The sequence below is a fragment of the Lissotriton helveticus genome, chromosome 1_1, assembly GCF_964261635.1.
Source record: "Lissotriton helveticus chromosome 1_1, aLisHel1.1, whole genome shotgun sequence".
In the NCBI taxonomy this organism is placed as follows: Eukaryota; Metazoa; Chordata; class Amphibia; order Caudata; family Salamandridae; genus Lissotriton; species Lissotriton helveticus.
Genome location: NC_136057.1, coordinates 1,820,056,428 through 1,820,075,242, shown reverse-complemented (window position 1 = coordinate 1,820,075,242; position 18,815 = coordinate 1,820,056,428).

The window sequence follows — 18,815 nt, the reverse complement described above, 5'->3', positions numbered from 1 at the left end:
GTACCGGGCGCTCCTCCCGCGAAAATCGAAAAAAAAAAAATGTTCACCCGCGGGACCCTTTTGTAGCCCCCACATCAAACCTAGGGGTCAGGGGGGTCTACCCTGCCCCCTTTTGGTCATTTCCCCCTTTGTTTTTGCCACCTCTTGTGTCTCGATCCTAACAAGACACAAGATGGCGGCCGCTCCGGACTGTTTGGAATGTTTACAGACACCCGAGAGCCAATCAGCTTTCCGTGCGCAAGTCGCGTGGCTATAGATATATATATATTTTTTTTAACCTAAATTACTCAAAATCCTCTGGAGCACATATCTTAAAACATAGCAAAGGCACATCTGGCTACCAGTCCCTACAATTTTGCCAAGTTTGATGAAAATCCATTCAGCCGTTCGAGTTGAAAGTGAGTTCGACCGCCCTATGGAAATTAACATGGGGAAAACACGTTTTGGGACCCCCCTTTTATCTCGGCCCCCACTTGACGAATGCCCCCCAAACTTTCAGGCAAAGTTAAGTAAAATTTCAGGCAGATTCCTCAACCGGCGGCAAAGTTATTCCCAATAGAATGTTGCGATATCCCTATGGAAAACAATCCTAACTGTAACTACCTACTGGCGACCGCCAGTAGGTAATATATATATATATATATATATATATATATATATATATATATATATATATATATATATATATATATATATATATATATATATATATATATATATATATACATATAAATATATTCCAAGCTCCATCCTCCATACCACCGGGACCCTCGACTGCGGTGCAAGAACCAGGGATAGAGGTCGCCCCGGAAATATGTCGATTCTCACCCAGCAGAGCAGCCGCTCTGCCAATGCACTCCAATTCAGCCTTCACTCAATCCACAACACGGAAAGCGCGTGTGCTTAAAGGTGATATTTATTTCGGTTCCAGCATGATATCAACAGAAAAACACCCAACGCGTTTCGACGAGAACAACTCGCCTTGGTCACGGGTGGCTAGTGTCACACATTGAAACTCTTAAATAAAGTTTTCTTGATGCTTTGTGTAAAAGTGAAAATAAACAAAGGACATGGGGATTTTGCTATTGGCCGCCATCTTGTAGTGGTATATTTCGTACGACTAGTAACAAAGCACTCAAAACATGTGTGGTTCTGCACAGTTCCTTTCTCACATTGTTAAATCATAATATCAATGCCAAATACATTATTTGCATATCGTATAGGTATTCATCCCCTATTAAGAGACAAACATATCTCAGAGACACTCATCCCAAAGTACTCAATAGTATCGCTGAACTCAAATTCATTTCATAGTAGGAATACAATGTCCTGTCTATTATCTAGTTCAATTCCGATCAATGGAATGAGAGCATTAAAATATCCTCAAGGTTCAATCAGATGGCAATATTCATATTATCACTACAACGCAAGTGCGTAATTCTTTCACTAGTAACCCAGAGCAATCCAAACATGTGTGGTTCTACACACATTCATTTTGCACATTATTAATTCATAATGTAAATGTCAAATACATTATTACCATGCCATATAGGCATTTGTCCCCCATTAAGAACGAACATAACTCAATGACATTCTTCCCCATATAACTCATAATATCAATAAACTTAAATTTCTCCTTTCGATCATGGTAGGAGTGTAATGCCATGTCTATTATCTCAATCAGAGTACCTTAGATGGACTGGGAGCATTCTTATATACCCAATGTTCAATCAAATGCCAATAATGTTCATGATATCGCTGCAGCGCAAGTGCGTACAGTTCTTTCATACCATCCCCTGTGGGAAAAGGGGTGCGCCCTGTCATCATTTTCAGTCTCTCCTCATATAGTCCATCAGGAAAATTGTCCAAAATAAATCTCTACTTCCCCAGTGGGAAATCATGTAAGATATCAATAGTTGTTATACACATCATGTTCCTCATCCATAGCACTCCTTCATAGTCCTGTACAAAATCAGAGGAGAAAAAGAGGAGAAAGAGAAAGAGGGGAGAAAACAAAAGAGAAAAGTACATCTGTCAGAATCTCTTTGGTACTACTTCTTACTCACTACTTATCAACAAATCATTCCATGAAAAAGTGCCCAACTCAATTCAATTGTGAATTTAAAACAACAGTTAAAAGCATTTGATTCTACGATGTCTCGCAGGGGCTCAGGGTTGCCTTAGCTTATATACAAATATACCAAGTTCAAAAACGTTTACATTGTTTGAGACAAAACCATCTATAAAGTAGTTCAGGAGGTCTTATACAGATGATGGAATCACTCCACCGAACAGTCATTCGCCTAAGTGCCATACCATTTCCTCCTCAGAATTGAGTCCGCCTGGATTCAGAGTATCAAGATTTACAATGTATCTGTTTTCCAGTTGTCGCAACTTCCTAATTTTGTCTCCTCCTCTTTTCATGGGTGGTAGTTTATCTATTACAAAGAATTTAAGGAAGTTGCGATTACTGTTGTGTTGTTCCTCAAAATGACGGGCAACAGGTGAGGTTTGTTCTTTATTCTGAATTGCCCTCATGTGTTGTAGCACTCGAGTTTTTGCAGGGAACATAGTACTCCCTACGTACTTCTTTGGGCAAGGGCAGACCAGCACATATACACAGTATTCTGACAAACAAGTTAGGTGTTTTTCAATACTCTTATCCTTATCTTCAATCGGATAATGTACTTTCTTGACATTCGTACTGTGTCTACAGGCTTTACACTTCATACAAGTGTAAAAACCCTGTATATTGTTGGTACTGGGCTTGATGGTACTAACCTCATTATGGCTAACCTTATTTCTAAGCGTGTCAGCTCTACGATAAGTTACACTTGGCCTGTCTCCCAAAATTTCATTTAGAGTGGATTCTGTCCTAAGGACCTTCCAATGTTTAGTGAGGCTCTTTTGGACTCTCCAAGATTTCGTATGGTATGTGGAGATAAACCTGATTGTTTCTGTATCTCCAATTTTAATGTGCTGTTCTGGATTCAGTAGAGAGTTATGGCTAACTTTACTGGCCTTCTGAAATGCCTGGTCTATACTGGTCTGATTATAGCCTCTCTCTCTGAACCGGTCTTTCATGATTTCCACCTCCTTGACAAAATCTTGGTCCCTACTGCAATTCCTCCGGGCCCGGAGGAATTCACCATACGGAATACTGCGGATCAGTGTCCTAGGATGGCCACTTTCTGCATGAAGCAGTGTGTTTCCAGCAGTTTCCTTCCGGAATAACTTCATTGCCAACCTATTCTCGGAAACTTCAATGGATAAATCTAGGAATACCGCTTTGGAATCACTGATTTTTCCTTCCAAAGTCAGGTTGAGATCATTCCTATTCAGATCTTCAATGAATCGTTCGGCGAGGTCGCCAGGACCATCCCAGATGACAAATAGGTCGTCTATGTACCGCAGCCATACTTTCACATATATATATAAAATAAAAAACATATTAAATATGTTAAAGAATAAAATGTATATAAAAAAATAAAATAGATTTAATATAAATTGAAAAAATAAAGAAACTTAATTAAAAAAAGTTAAACACACATGCATAATAATTCATATATATTTCCTTTAGAACAATTAATAAACTATTTAACGTAACTATATATTTATATATATATATATATATATAGTCATATATATATATATATATATACACACACTCACACATATATATATATATATATATATATATATATATATATATATATATATATATATTACCTACTGGCGGTCGCCAGTAGGTATATATAGTTAGGATTTTTTCTCTATGGGATTTTTGAAAATTCTATGTCTAATACCTTTGGCGTTTGTGGACGGAATTGGCTGAAATTTTCAGGAAAATGGAACATTTCGTTTCTGAGCAGCCCCTGAAAATTTGGGGGGGTTTCGTCAAGGGGGGGCCGAGAAAAAAGGGGGGTCCCAAAACGTGTTTTTAACATTGAGTTTCCCATAGGGCGGTTGGCCTCACTTTTAGCCCGAACGGCTGAATGGATTTGCACGAAACTTGGCAAAATTGTAGGGACTGGTAGCCCGATGTGCCTTTGCTAGGTCTCAATATATGTGCTTCAGTGGATTTTGAGAAATTAACGTTCAAAAAAAGATATATATCTGTAACAGCGGACCGGGCAGCGCTCCGGTTCGCGGACTTTTCGCGGTACGGAGCTTTGTGAAGCGAAGCTGATTGGTTCTCCGGCGTCTGTGAACATTCCAAACAGTCCGTAGGGGCCGCCATCTTGTCTCTCGGTAGGATCGAGAGACAAGAGGAGGCCAAAGCGAAGGGGCAAATGACCATAGGGGGCATAGTAGATCCTCGCTGACCCCCTAGGTTTGATGTGGAGGTTTTAAAAGGGCCCCGCGGGGCAAAAAAAATAATAATAATAATAATCGAACGGCTGAATGGATTTGCACGAAACTTGGCAAAATATTAGGGACTGGTAGCCCGATGTGCCTTTGCTAGGTCTCAATATATGTGCTCCAGTGGATTTTGAGAAATTAACGTTCAAAAAAAGATATATATCTGTAACAGCGCTCCGCTTCGCGTACTTTTCGCGTTACGGAGCTTTGCGAAGCTGATTGGTTCTCCGGCGTCTGTAAACATTCCAAACAGTCCGTAGCGGCCGCCATCTTGTCTCTCGGTAGGATCGAGAGACAAGAGGAGGCCAAAGCGAAGGGGCAAATGACCATAAGGGGGCATAGTAGATCCTTCCTGACCTCTTAGGTTTGATGTACCATTTTGCCAAGTTTGGTGTAATTCCGTTCAGCCATTCAGGCTGTAGACGTATGTAAATGTCCTATGGAAAATTGCATGGGGAAAACACATTTGAAAGTGTTGAAATTTAGAACCAATTAAAATGTTACTTTGGTTTTGTATTTGTGTGTGATGAAAGTTAATTGGTTATGTATATATCTCAAATGAGAGGAAACCACAGCCATTTTGTGATACTACTGTCTGAGGTACATTTGTGAGGAATTTTTGGTGGTGAATTTCTGGTGTTTGATTTACACAGTACTAACACTTCTCCTACTTTTAAAAAGGTGAGTTTTTAATTTGTAAGGGGAACTATGTTGTACACTTGAAGATAATTTGAAAAATGTTTTCTGTTATTTATTTGCAGTCGTTCTGTTATACTAAATACTTGATAAAGTTAGTTTTATATTATGTATTACTAAAAACGATAAATGAAAGTGATTATTTTTTTCTGCAATTTACAGCAAGCAATTTCAAAATAAAATGGCTCACAATGAAGAGAATGTGGCAATTTCTTTTGAATTGTCCACTACATTGATTGAAATTGACAGCAGCAATAATGAAATATTGTCACAAGGAGGAGATGACTTGAATGATTCCACTACATTGATTGAAATTGACAGCACCAATAATGAAATATTGTCACAAGGAGGAGATGACTTGAATGATTTTTTTGATCAATCTGTTGATGGCGAATTTATCGAATGTTTGGAGACCATAGAGTTACAAGAATCATCATTGCAGACTTTTAATGAGGAGATTCCAGATGAGATGATTGAAGAGGAAATTCCTGATGAGGACATGTTACTAGTTCTTTCAAATTTAGAAAATTCAGAAGAATAAATTTATATTTAGAAATCAAAAATTGTTTGAGACATTATTCATTTTTATTTTTAATTTATGAGGTTGTAGCGAAGTGATTGTAGTATAAAATGAGACTTATAGTATAGAGTGCAACATTTTTATGTTACATGGTAAGTTTACTCATATTTACTCCCCTTCTCCCACTATATTATCTCCAATGTGTATTTGACATCTCTTCTTCATCTCCGGCCTCCTTTCTCTCACTGTCTGTCTCTGATGCATCTTATCGCTGCCATTTTGTGTAATTACAGAAGAGAGTAAAATAAAATAGTTCGGAACGTGAAAAGGGGGCAAAGTAGAGAACCCCTCACCCCCTAGGCCTTCTCAGGCGGTCCCAAAAGGATCCGTTTCTGCTTTCCTGAGAGATTATGGTATGAGTTCCATATACCACAATAATTTGCATTACAACATGCAAGATATATATCTCCTATTACCAACTTTTGGAGATATTCGCGCTAAGCGCGAATATCTCCAAAAACTAACACCTGCCCTGAGCAGTTCTTAGCCATGTTATCCAATGGGAGGTGGATAACATGGCTAAGAGCATTAGCTCGGTAATGCATGAATATCGCTGAGTTTTCAGCGATATTAATGCATTGCGGTCGTTTTTTATCGCATTTGCGATAAACCTTGATAATAGCAAGGTTTATCTTCGATAATTTCTGACGATGCTTAGCGGTAAAAAATTCGTTGGTAAGCATCGTTAGCGATATATATCGCTTAACTTTGGTAATATGCACCAACGTCTGTTAACGTTCGATTCGAAGGAAATGAGGAAGTGTTGAAAAACATTGTTTGCGCCATCTTGCCTTTTTTGAAATGCCACACTTTTGTCGTGCACGGCAGCCATTTTAGATGCCTTGACCAGACCCACTCTCTGCACGCTGTCGATTCGTAGCATGGCTCCCCCTCGCAAGCATCTTCCCCAGGCACTGCTCACCCCCGCTCTCTGTGTTATGCATGGGCAATAAACCTCTCCCCATCTGCGCTGCTCTTCCCTGAGAATCACACCCTGTGCCCGCCCGACACCTCCCTTTCGCCCTATTCACTACCGCACCCTCTGACTCTCCTCTTCCTCTGTGTCCGATTGTCCAGGCTATCAGCTAGCCCTGCAGATGTAGTTTATGGCCCCAGCTGTAAAGAATCACCCCTCTTCAAAGGAGTTATAGTAGATCAAGGCCCACACCCGATGAGATCCGTCACACCACACGTGTTCCTACTATCTGAAAACCATCCTGTATTGTGATTGGGGAGGGGACCGAGCCTGAAGCGGAAGATTCCAGGGATGACTCTTTGTACATCAAAGTTTTTACATTTATGTGTCACATTAAAAATATATAGCACTCCAACAAAGTAGTAGGATTATAAAACTTTAATAACTTATAAATATATACAACAAAACAAAAACAGTAAAAACATTTAAACAACGAAGAGACCGTGGCAATTTCTTTTGAATTATCCAATACATTTATTGAAATTGACAGCACCAATAACGAAATATTCTCACAAGGAGGAGATGATTTGAATGATTTTTTTGATCAATCTCTTGATGGCGAATTTATCGAATGTTTGGAGACCATAGAGTTACAAGAATCATCATTGCAGACTTTTCATGAGGAAATTCCTGATGAGGACATGTTACTAGTTCTTTCAAATTATGAAAATTCAGAAGATGTTGCCTGGGGGTGGGTCGTCAGTAGCAGTCTGTTGTGCGAATAGTTCGAAGGAAGCAGAACGCGCTGAAATCTAGATGGCACGAAGGTGATGTCTAGTAGGTTGCCGCCCAGCAAATAACGGCGTGGGGCGCCGCGGGGGTGAGTGAGTCCAGTAGGCACCACAGCTATTCTTACCGGCATTGCAGAATTACTGCTGGGGACAATGCCTGTGCTGTAGCAGGGTCACAGCAGAAAGAAAAAGGATTCTGTTGAAGATGTTGTTGGTTTTCAATTTGAAAACAGTTCTGGTGTCAACTGCTATGCTAATGTAGTGGTTAATGTTTTGTTTTCTCTAGAAAATGTAAAAGAGGGGGAGGCAGTCCAAAGTTCTGGTAAAAGGGCAAAGGAAAGGATCGGTGGTTTGAACTATCAGTCAAAAAGGGGAGGGGGTGCAACAATTTTTCCTACCGGGTCACAGTGTGCTTTCACCGGAACTGAGGTTTGCAGGATTCTAGTAATTCAAAGTGAGGCTGGCGCCAGCATGGGAGCGCCGACGTCCCGCGGATACAGTTTCGTCACTCCACGGGCGATCATGGCAGTCATTCCCCATCGGGGGTGTCTGCGGGGGTCGGAGACTCCCGCGGCTCCTCTAGAATCTTCAAGGTCGTGGAGGACTACGGTGGTGGAGTCAACCAGTGACCGGGCCATTTCTTTATGCTGGGCCCGCTCTTGCCAGGTCGATCGCCATTTTGAGAGTTCGGTAGCTACTGGCGATCGCGGGGTCAAATGAGCGGACGCGCTCCACCCTGCCGGGCGAGACGTTGCAGCATCGCCACAGTGGAAGAACCCTTTTCCGGGCGCCTGGAGCGCTGAGGGTGCAGGTGGGAAGCCTCCACCTGGGGAGGCGGGAGAGGCCTGTTCGCACCGTCTCTCCCTCCCAGTGCACCCCACGGCGTCTCGCTTGAGATTTGTTATGGCCGGACCAGGCGATGTGGACGAGGGGGGGGGGGTCGGAGGCATGTGCAAGACATCCCCCCCAGTGTTGTCAAAGCCATTATTGAAGAAAGAAGAAATGTCCCGTCCGTCTTCGGGCCGGGCTTCCGGTGGATGTCGGCCGGACGCCCCTTGCTCTGGCCCCATGAACGGGTTCCTTGGTTTATCGGCTGCAGCCGGATCCCATCGGCCCCGGCCGTGGTGGCCGGACCGGTAGAGAATGTGGCGGGACTACCTGCAACTGTCAAGGGCCACCGCGGCCGGACTGGGAGAGAGAGGGGAGGGTCGAGGACACGGACATTCCCCCCCTGCAACTCTCCAGCGTTGTCAATCCCCCTGGCCGGGTCCCGCTGGCCTTGGCCTCTCCTCCGGCTACACCCTACGTGATGATCTCCTGGCCGAGGCGTGGCAGCAGGACCCGCCTTATATGTGTTGCTTCCGGCTGGGCGTAGCCGAAAACCTGTTGCCCTTTGGAAGTTTCTAGAATGGGGCGGATGTCTGCTGACTTCTATCTTTCCCAGTTTGCTGTTATTTGGCCGTGGCAGGCGGTGGGACAGACACGTTTTGGGGCAGTGAGGGGCGATGTTTTCAGGTTTCTTATTACGGGCTTACTTCTAACGTTTCTTGTTTCTAGGACAATAATAGGTTTTATCATTACGTATTGTTATCATTTCTTTGTTTGTTATTTAATAAAAAGTTCATCAGTGGCCTACTGATTTTCGTTTTCCTATTCTTTTCTTTCCAGGTTGTTTCATGCTAAAGTTTCTGTTAACAGGATACAGTGATCACTTCGTTATTATTGCATATGTCCTTTTCACTAGGGGTGCTCTCTTGTTGGGCCAGATGACCTATCTCTAGTAAATGGTCCGGGTGAAACAGGTGCATCAATCAGTGGGGAGTAGATAGGCATGACAGATTACAACGGGGGAGAAAGGTCCGCATTACCTACACTTTCACTACTTGCAAAGATTTTCCTACGTTTATTTGCAAACAGGGAATACCTCCAAAAAGAACTAATTCACAAACAGTCAATGTTCGGACAATCAATCAATCAATGAGGAATGAAATAGGTACGACGTGTTAAAGGCTTGCGTTACCTACCCTTCACTATCTGCAAAGGGAGAGAGAATATTCCTATTCTTCCTCGTTTGCAGGCAGAGAAGATCCTTAAGAGAACCAACTTCGAACAATTCAATGCTCGATTCAAACAATCAACAAGGGGTACTGTGAACACAAATGAACGCCGCTTATGTACATACACATTGCTATTTTCAACAGGTTGTTCCTAATGTTTCTATTTTAGCGAGGTCAAAAAGAGATCCCATTAGTGGCCTACTGATTTTGCTCGATTCCTTTTGTTTTTTTACACGATTTTTCGCTATCTGCAAAGACTAAACAGAGTATTGCGACTCTGTGCTTGTTTGTAAATAGAGAATGAAGCAAAGAGAACAATCAATCAAATGGAGAGAGAAGCAGGCACGGCGGATTACAACGGGGGCAAAGGCCTGCGTTAACTACCCTTCACTATCTGCAAAGAGAGAGTACTCCTAATAGAAATGAGGGGTGGGGGGCAGCATTCAAAGCAGATCAGTGTGCATAAACACGAAAATGTTTTTACTTTCCACGTACTTGACATTCGACAGCTTATGATATTTGCTATTAAAAAACCACTGAAATTCACTGAAAAAACCATAGGTTATAGACCATATATAGTTAGGAATTAGCATTTACAAAACCTTGAAAATTCACTGAAAAAACCATAGGTTATAGACCATATATAGTTAGGAATTAGCATTTACAAAACCTTGAAAATTCACTGAAAAAACCATAGGTTAGAGACCATATATAGTTAGCTGGACATTTTATTGACATAAAACCAATGAAATTCCATATATAGTTAGTTGCACTAACTATATATCGCGCACCCGCAATCCACTGCTGATGATGTCACATATTACATCATTCATGACATGGTCAGTGACATCACTGATGACATCACTGATGACATCTCAAATGACATCACTGATGACATCACTGATGACATCTCATTTGACATCAATGACCACATCACTGATGATATCATTCATGTGACAATACAATGCATCTCCTCACATTTTAATATAACCTCTGTTTCACCCAGTGTTAAATACAGAGTATAATTTTTGAAACCATTGACACACCAATACTAGTTACTACATACGCACTCACTGATTCCTACGTCTACACACACCTTCACTCATTCACCCATACAATCATTCATACATACAATCACTCATCTTTACAACACTATCATATGCACTCATACACCTATACAGACACTCACAGTCTGCCACTCATCCATGGAGTTACTCACACACCTAGTCAGTCCTGTAAAGAATCAATGACACTTCCATTTTCTTGTCTATACAGTTAAACATAGAGCACCTTACATTTTCAAACATATACTAACACATACTTACCTTCTTATACAATCATTGATACAAGTACACATTGATCTGCACAGAGTCACACACCTCCCAGCCAGCCACACACACACTCAGTCTCTCATACAAATACTTGGGCAATCAATCAATAACCCATATAGTTACTCATATAGCTACTGATCAACACATGCAGCAGTTTACAGAACAACAGACATAATGATGCACAAATTAAGACAGTTTAGTCACTAACCCATGCACTCAGTGAGACACATTTAATCACTCAGTCATACAGTCAGTCATGCACCTACTAAATCCTTCGTCCAGACACTTACACATCCACTCATTCTTCAATATGTAAGACATATTTAAACTTTACAGAAACAAAAAATCACTGGATGTTGTTATCAGTCATGTCATCAGTGATGTCATTTGAGATGTCATCAGTGATGTCATCAGTGATGTCACTGACCATGTCATGAATGATGTAATATGTGACATCATCAGCAGTGGATTGCGGGTGCGCGATATATAGTTAGTGCAACTAACTATATATGGAATTTCATTGGTTTTATGTCAATAAAATGTCCAGCTAACTATATATGGTCTCTAACCTATGGTTTTTTCAGTGAATATATATATATGTGTGTGTGTGTGTGTATATATATATATATATGAGTATATATATATGTCCATAAAAATGTACTATAAATATGACCTTAACATATATAACAGGCAACTCTGGAGGTTTATAGATTGCAGGACAGTTATAATGAACTTATTGATATACATATATTATTGAGTGACATTTGTCAAAGGACTGTATTTGTGTTTGCAGTTATGAATTTTATTGGGACACTATGTCGTCATTATAATTATTTTTCATTCATTGCAAGCATGTTTACATAACACTTTATATTATTCATTTATTAACTGTTTTGCCTCTAATCTAATTTTTCCTAAAATATGTTGCCTCTTATAATTCCATATTTAGTTTTTGGAAAACATCAATTGAATTCTTGGTTTTTATAGTGATGTAACAATGGAGTCTGTTTGTATTTTACAAACGTACGTTTTGCATTGGTCTGTCTTTTATGTTTGCTATTTTCAACGTGGTCTCTCTTTTATGTTTGCTATTTTCACTGTGTGATTGTGCACTTCCTCGATTAGTCCCACTATTATATTTACTATAAATTGTCTGTTCCCTTTGAGCGCGTTATGGGAACAAGCTCCCTTGAGGAATGAAACGCGTCATCAGATGGACATTTGTCCCTTATTTTCTTGAAAAATAAATCATTATTCTTCTATACTCTTGAGGATTTGAACTTTCTTTTGGATTGGCTGTATCGTAATACAGAGGTTTGCGCGAGCTCCGCACCTGAAGGAAATCCGACTTCCAGTGTCGGAACAGGACTGTTGGTTTCAGACATGCATGGTATGTGGAGATAAACCTGATTGTTTCTGTATCTCCAATTTTAATGTGCTGTTCTGGATTCAGTAGAGAGTTATGGCTAACTTTACTGGCCTTCTGAAATGCCTGGTCTATACTGGTCTGATTATAGCCTCTCTCTCTGAACCGGTCTTTCATGATTTCCACCTCCTTGACAAAATCTTGGTCCCTACTGCAATTCCTCCGGGCCCGGAGGAATTCACCATACGGAATACTGCGGATCAGTGTCCTAGGATGGCCACTTTCTGCATGAAGCAGTGTGTTTCCAGCAGTTTCCTTCCGGAATAACTTCATTGCCAACCTATTCTCGGAAACTTCAATGGATAAATCTAGGAATACCGCTTTGGAATCACTGATTTTTCCTTCCAAAGTCAGGTTGAGATCATTCCTATTCAGATCTTCAATGAATCGTTCGGCGAGGTCGCCAGGACCATCCCAGATGACAAATAGGTCGTCTATGTACCGCAGCCATACTTTCACATATATATATAAAATAAAAAACATAATAAATATGTTAAAGAATAAAATGTATATAAAAAATAAAATAGATTTAATATAAATTGAAAAAATAAAGAAACTTAATTAAAAAAAGTTAAACACACATGCATAATAATTCATATATATTTCCTTTAGAACAATTAATAAACTATTTAACGTAACTATATATTTATATATATATATATATATATATATATATACTCATATATATATATATATTCACTGAAAAAACCATAGGTTATAGACCATATATAGTTAGGAATTAGCATTTACAAAACCTTGAAAATTCACTGAAAAAACCATAGGTTATAGACCATATATAGTTAGGAATTAGCATTTAAAAAACCTTATTTTACTCACACAAAACCATTGAAATTCCATATATAGTTAGTTGCACTAACTATATATCGCGCACCCGCAATCCACTGCTGATGATGTCACATATTACATCATTCATGACATGGTCAGTGACATCACTGATGACATCACTGATGACATCTCAAATGACATCACTGATGACATCACTGATGACATCATCCAGTGACTCTGTGTTTCTGTAAAGTTTAAATATGTTTTAGATATTGAAGAATGAGTAGATGTATAACTGTCTGGACGAAGGATTTAGTAGGTGCATGACTGAATGTATGAGTGAGTGATTAAATGTGTCTCACTGAGTGCATGGGTTAGTGACTAAACTGTCTTAATTTGTGCATCATTATGTCTGTTGTTCTGTAAACTACTGCATGTGTTGATCAGTAGCTATATGATTAACTATATGGGTTATTGATTGATTGTCCAAGTATTTGTATGGGAGACTGAGTGTGTGTGTGGCTGGCTGGGAGGTGTGTGACTCTGTGCAGATCAATGTGTACTTGTATCAATGATTGTATAAGAAAGTAAGTATGTGTTACTATATGTTTGAAAATGTAAGGTGCTCTATGTTTAACTGTATAGACAAGAAAATGGAAGTGTGATTGATTCTTTACAGGACTGACTAGGTGTGTGAGTAACTCCATGGATGAGTGGCAGCGTGTGAGTGTCTGTATAGGTGTATGAGTGCATATGATAGTGTTGTAAAGATGAGTGATTGTATGTATGAATGATTGTATGGGTGAATGAGTGAATGTGTGTGTAGACGTAGGAATCAGTGAGTACGTATGTAGTAACTAGTATTGGTGTGTCAATGGTTTCAAAAATTATACTCTGTATTTAACACTGGGTGAAACAGAGGTTATATTAAAATGTGAGGAGATGCATTGTATTGTCACATGAATGATATCATCAGTGATGTGGTCATTGATGTCAAATGAGATGTCATCAGTGATGTCATCAGTGATGTCATTTGAGATGTCATCAGTGATGTCATCAGTGATGTCACTGACCATGTCATGAATGATGTAATATGTGACATCATCAGCAGTGGATTGCGGGTGCGCGATATATAGTTAGTGCAACTAACTATATATGGAATTTCAATGGTTTTGTGTGAGTAAAATAAGGTTTTTTAAATGCTAATTCCTAACTATATATGGTCTATAACCTATGGTTTTTTCAGTGAATTTTCAAGGTTTTGTAAATGCTAATTCCTAACTATATATGGTCTATAACCTATGGTTTTTTCAGTGAATTTCAATGGTTTTTTAATAGCAAATATCATAAGCTGTCGAATGTCAAGTACGTGGTAAGTGAAAACATTTTCGTGTTTATGCACACTGATCTGCTTTGAATGGTGCCCCCCCCCCTCATTTCTATTAGGAGTACTCTCTCTTTGCAGATAGTGAAAGGTAGTTAACGCAGGCCTTTGCCCCCGTTGTAATCCGTCGTGACTGCTTCTCTCTCCATTTGATTGATTGTTATCCAAGTATTTACTGTTTTAGAATTAGTTCTCTTTGGTTCATTCTCTATTTACAAACAAACACAGAGTCGCAATACTCTGTTTAGTCTTTGCAGATAACGAAAAATCGTGTAAAAAAAAAGAAAAGGAATCGAGCAAAATCAGTAGGCCACTAATGGGATCTCTTTTTGACCTCGCTAAAATAGAAACATTAGGAACAACCCCTCATGACAAATACAAAACTAGTGAGATGAACTGAACTCCACACAATGATGGCTGCAAAACAGCTCGGCTCCGCCACCCACCCCGCCCAAAATAACGATAAAGAGCGGCTGCCATGATTGGTTGCGGAATGGCCACAACGGAGCTACGAAATGGTGCTGCTCTCATGCTAACCCCAGCTTCGGTCTGAAACATCCAGAAACACTGTAGACTACCAATTCGATCAGTTCCGGTAGCGCCCCAATGTAACCCGGTAGAGAAGAACTAGCCCTCCCCTCTTTGACTGATGGTTCTTGTTGCCTGTCCCTTCTGTTGTCATTTAACAGAACTATTTAGCCTGCTGAAAGGGGTTGTGTTTCGACCGCTGGTTGGTGGAGACATTTTGACTATATTCTGGACCTGCGTTGTCGCGTAATGCATCATATGACGCGCCGCGTTAGCGCATCCGGAAATCATCCGGGGCGCGCAGCGCGTAACGTAAGCATAACAAGTCATGTGACTTGTTAATAAAACTTTTCATTGGTTCATTTTACTTTTCTTATTCTAATGATGAAAGCCTTGGTCATATCACCTAAAAATTACGCTTTTAATTACTTCCGAACATTATTTTCTCTTAAATATATGTTATAATGTTCCAGGCTAATGTACTTTCCCGGAAATTTTACAACTGTCCTGCAAGTAAAATATATTCTTTTTTCGAGAAAAAGAGCGTTTCTTCGTCCCATGACGGAGCCGTTGAGCAAAAGAGGGTCGACCTGCTGTCTTAGTCGCCGATACGCCTGAATATGAGATTCTTATCGATCACTTTATGTTGCAGGAATAGAAAACACAACAGCCCTTGACCATTTATCTTTACTGCGTTCCTTCGTATTATACCTTTTACCCTTCATGTAATTGGTCTGCTTTATTTCACTTGCCTTTTAATGATTCTAAAACAGTGACTATTATTAAAAACTTTACCAATGTATACACTACTACCATGTTTTCTTTTAAAAACCTTTATTGTGAAAATGTCATTATACAAATACGAGCCTATAACCACGTGGGCCTGCCACGGAGCAAACTGTAATCGTATATGATGAATAGACATTTACACTGTAGAGGAACGTAACGGGCGGGCCATTAGGTTGCAAAAACTAAGGTGTCTAACAGTTACGGAATCGGTGGACGTACATTTTATAATTAAAATACGACAGGGCCAGTTACAATAAAATTATCTAGATATACATTTGCGGGCAAGTACCATGGGTGACGTTAATTCGAATTTTCAACAGTACAGTAATCAATAACACATCAGAACTTAATATCAATAGGGATGTCGAAATATTCAATCAATTCTCGTCCCCGCCCGCCATGTGCTTCAAAACTGCATACGTATCTCGTGATTTCAAGGTTCTGCAACCAGTACACAACAAGGAGTTACGAGTCCCATTTATTCCGGCGCCATTTTGGGCGAGGACGGGCAGGTCCAGGATATAGTCAAAATGTCTCTACCAACCATCGACTATGATGATGTTCATATGCTGTATTTATTAGAGTAACACTCATCTGCCCACATGAAATTAATTTACCACAATCTAAACATGTCATTTTAATCTTTCCAAAGTTCTTCTAAATATTTGGGACCGTTTCCCTTGCCTCTGAAGCTCTCAGTGCCACTTCTTTGATGAATGTACTAGCAGGTCAGGGGTTCTCCTCCAAATCTCTCTTTTATGCAGCACTATAATTAATTGGTGCCACCTCTCCATATGACGAAGCATGGTATAGTTACCACAACTATATTTTTTTTCGGTTCCTCTGGAGAGTTCATCGTGGCAGATGAAGCGTGTAACATACCGGGCATTTACCTTTTTTTGCATGTACAGGAAAGGAAAAAAAAATCGAGCGTCCGAGTTCTAAGGTGTCCCAGGGCCATTTTAGTGGACCAGGCCCAAATCCAAAGAACAGGCCGCCATTTTGAGAGTCCTCTTGCAGCCGCCTGTCGCTGTAGCATCAAGAGCGGCCGAAACTCAGCTGAATGGCAACTGAAACGGTAAAGGGGCGCCCCACTACATTTCAGCATTGTAGGATGACCACACCAGTACAGCAACTTGCTAGACATCACCTCGGTGCCATCCGGATCTCGGCGCCCCACTGCAGATGAAGTGCCTCTCAACTATGAAACCACCACGGTGACATCCGGATCTTGGCGCGTTGTGCTGCCTTCGGCCTATTCGCACATCGGTCCGCTACTGACGCCATCTCACAGGCTAATGGGGTGACCCACGCCGAGTTTCAGCATTGTAGGATGACCACACCAACTTGCTAGACATCACCTCGGTGCCATCCGAATCTTGGCATCTCAACGCCTAGTGGTATCTTCCATACAGAAAATATTGTTACGCTGCCTTTGGCCCCATTCGCACATCAGTCCGCAACTTAGACATCACCTCGATGCCATCCGGATCTTGGCATCTCAGCGCCTTGTGGTGTCAGTCAGAAAATATTGTTGCGCTGCCTTTGGCCCCATTCGCACATCAGTCCGCTACTGACACCATCTCACAGGCCAATAGGGCGCCCCACGCCAACTTTTACCATTGTACGATGGCCACACCAGTGGCACAACTTGCTAGACATCACCTCGGTGCCATCCGAATCTTGGCATCTCAACGCCTAGTGGTATCTTCCATACAGAAAATCTTGTTACGCTACCTTTGGCCCCATTCGCACATCGGTCCGCAACTTAGACATCACCTCGGTGCCATCCGGATCTTGGCATCTCAGCGCCTTGTGGTGTATTCTCTTCAGAAAATATTGTTGAGCTGCCTTTGGCCCCATTCGCACATCGGTCCGCAACTTACAGATCACCTCGGTGCCATCCGGATCTTGGCATCTCAGCGCCTTGTGGTGTCTTCTACTCCGAAAATATAGTAGAAAATATTGTTGCGCTGCCTTTGGCCCCATTCACACATCAGTCCGCTACTGACACCATCTCACAGGCCAACAGGGCGCCCCACGCCGACTTTTACCATTGTACGATGGCCACACCAGTGCCACAACTTGCTAGACACCACCTCGGTGCCATCCGGATCTTGGCATCTCAGCGCCTTGTGGTGTCTTCAAATCAGAAAATATTGTTGCGCTGCCTTTGGCCCCATTCGCACATCGGTCCGCTACTGACGCCATCTCACAGGCCAACGGGGCGCCCCACGCCGACTTTCAGCATTGTAGGATGGCCACACCAGTGCGGCAACTTACTAGACACCACCTCGGTGCCATCCGGATCTTGGCGCGTTGTGCTGCCTTCGGCCTATTCGCACATCGGTCCGCTACTGACGCAAACTCACAGGCCAACGGGGCGCCCCACGCCGACTTTCAGCATTGTAGGATGGCCACACCAGTGCGGCAACTTACTAGACACCACCTCGGTGCCATCCAGATCTTGGCGCGTTGTGCTGCCTTCGGCCTATTCGCACATCGGTCCGCTACTGACGCAAACTCACAGGCCAACGGGGCGCCCCACGCCGACTTTCAGCATTGTTGGATGGCCACACCAGTGCGGCAACTTACTAGACACCACCTCGGTGCCATCCGGATCTTGGCGCGTTGTGCTGCCTTCGGCCTATTCGCACATCGGTCCGCTACTGACGCAAACTCACAGGCCAACGGGGCGCCCCACGCCGACTTTCAGCATTGTTGGATAGCCACACCAGTGCGGCAACTTACTAGACACCACCTCGGTGCCATCCGGATCTTGGCGCGTTGTGCTGCCTTCGGCCTATTCGCACATCGGTCCGCTACTGACGCAAACTCACAAGCCAACGGGGCGCCCCACGCCGACTTTCAGCATTGTAGGATGGCCACACCAGTGATGCAACTTGCTGGACACCACCTCGGTGCCATCCGGATCTTGGCGCGTTGTGTTGCTTCGGCCTATTCGCACATCGGTCCGCTACTGACGCCGCCTCACGTGCCAACGTATTTTCTCCTAATTTTACACCCTATGCCGCATAACAGGTCATGTGACTTGTTTATAAAACTTTTCATTGGTTCATTTTACTTTTGGTTTCCTAATGATGGAAGGCTTGATCATGTGACCTAAAAACAACACTTTTCATAGGATGAAAACTGTTTTTTTTTTCCC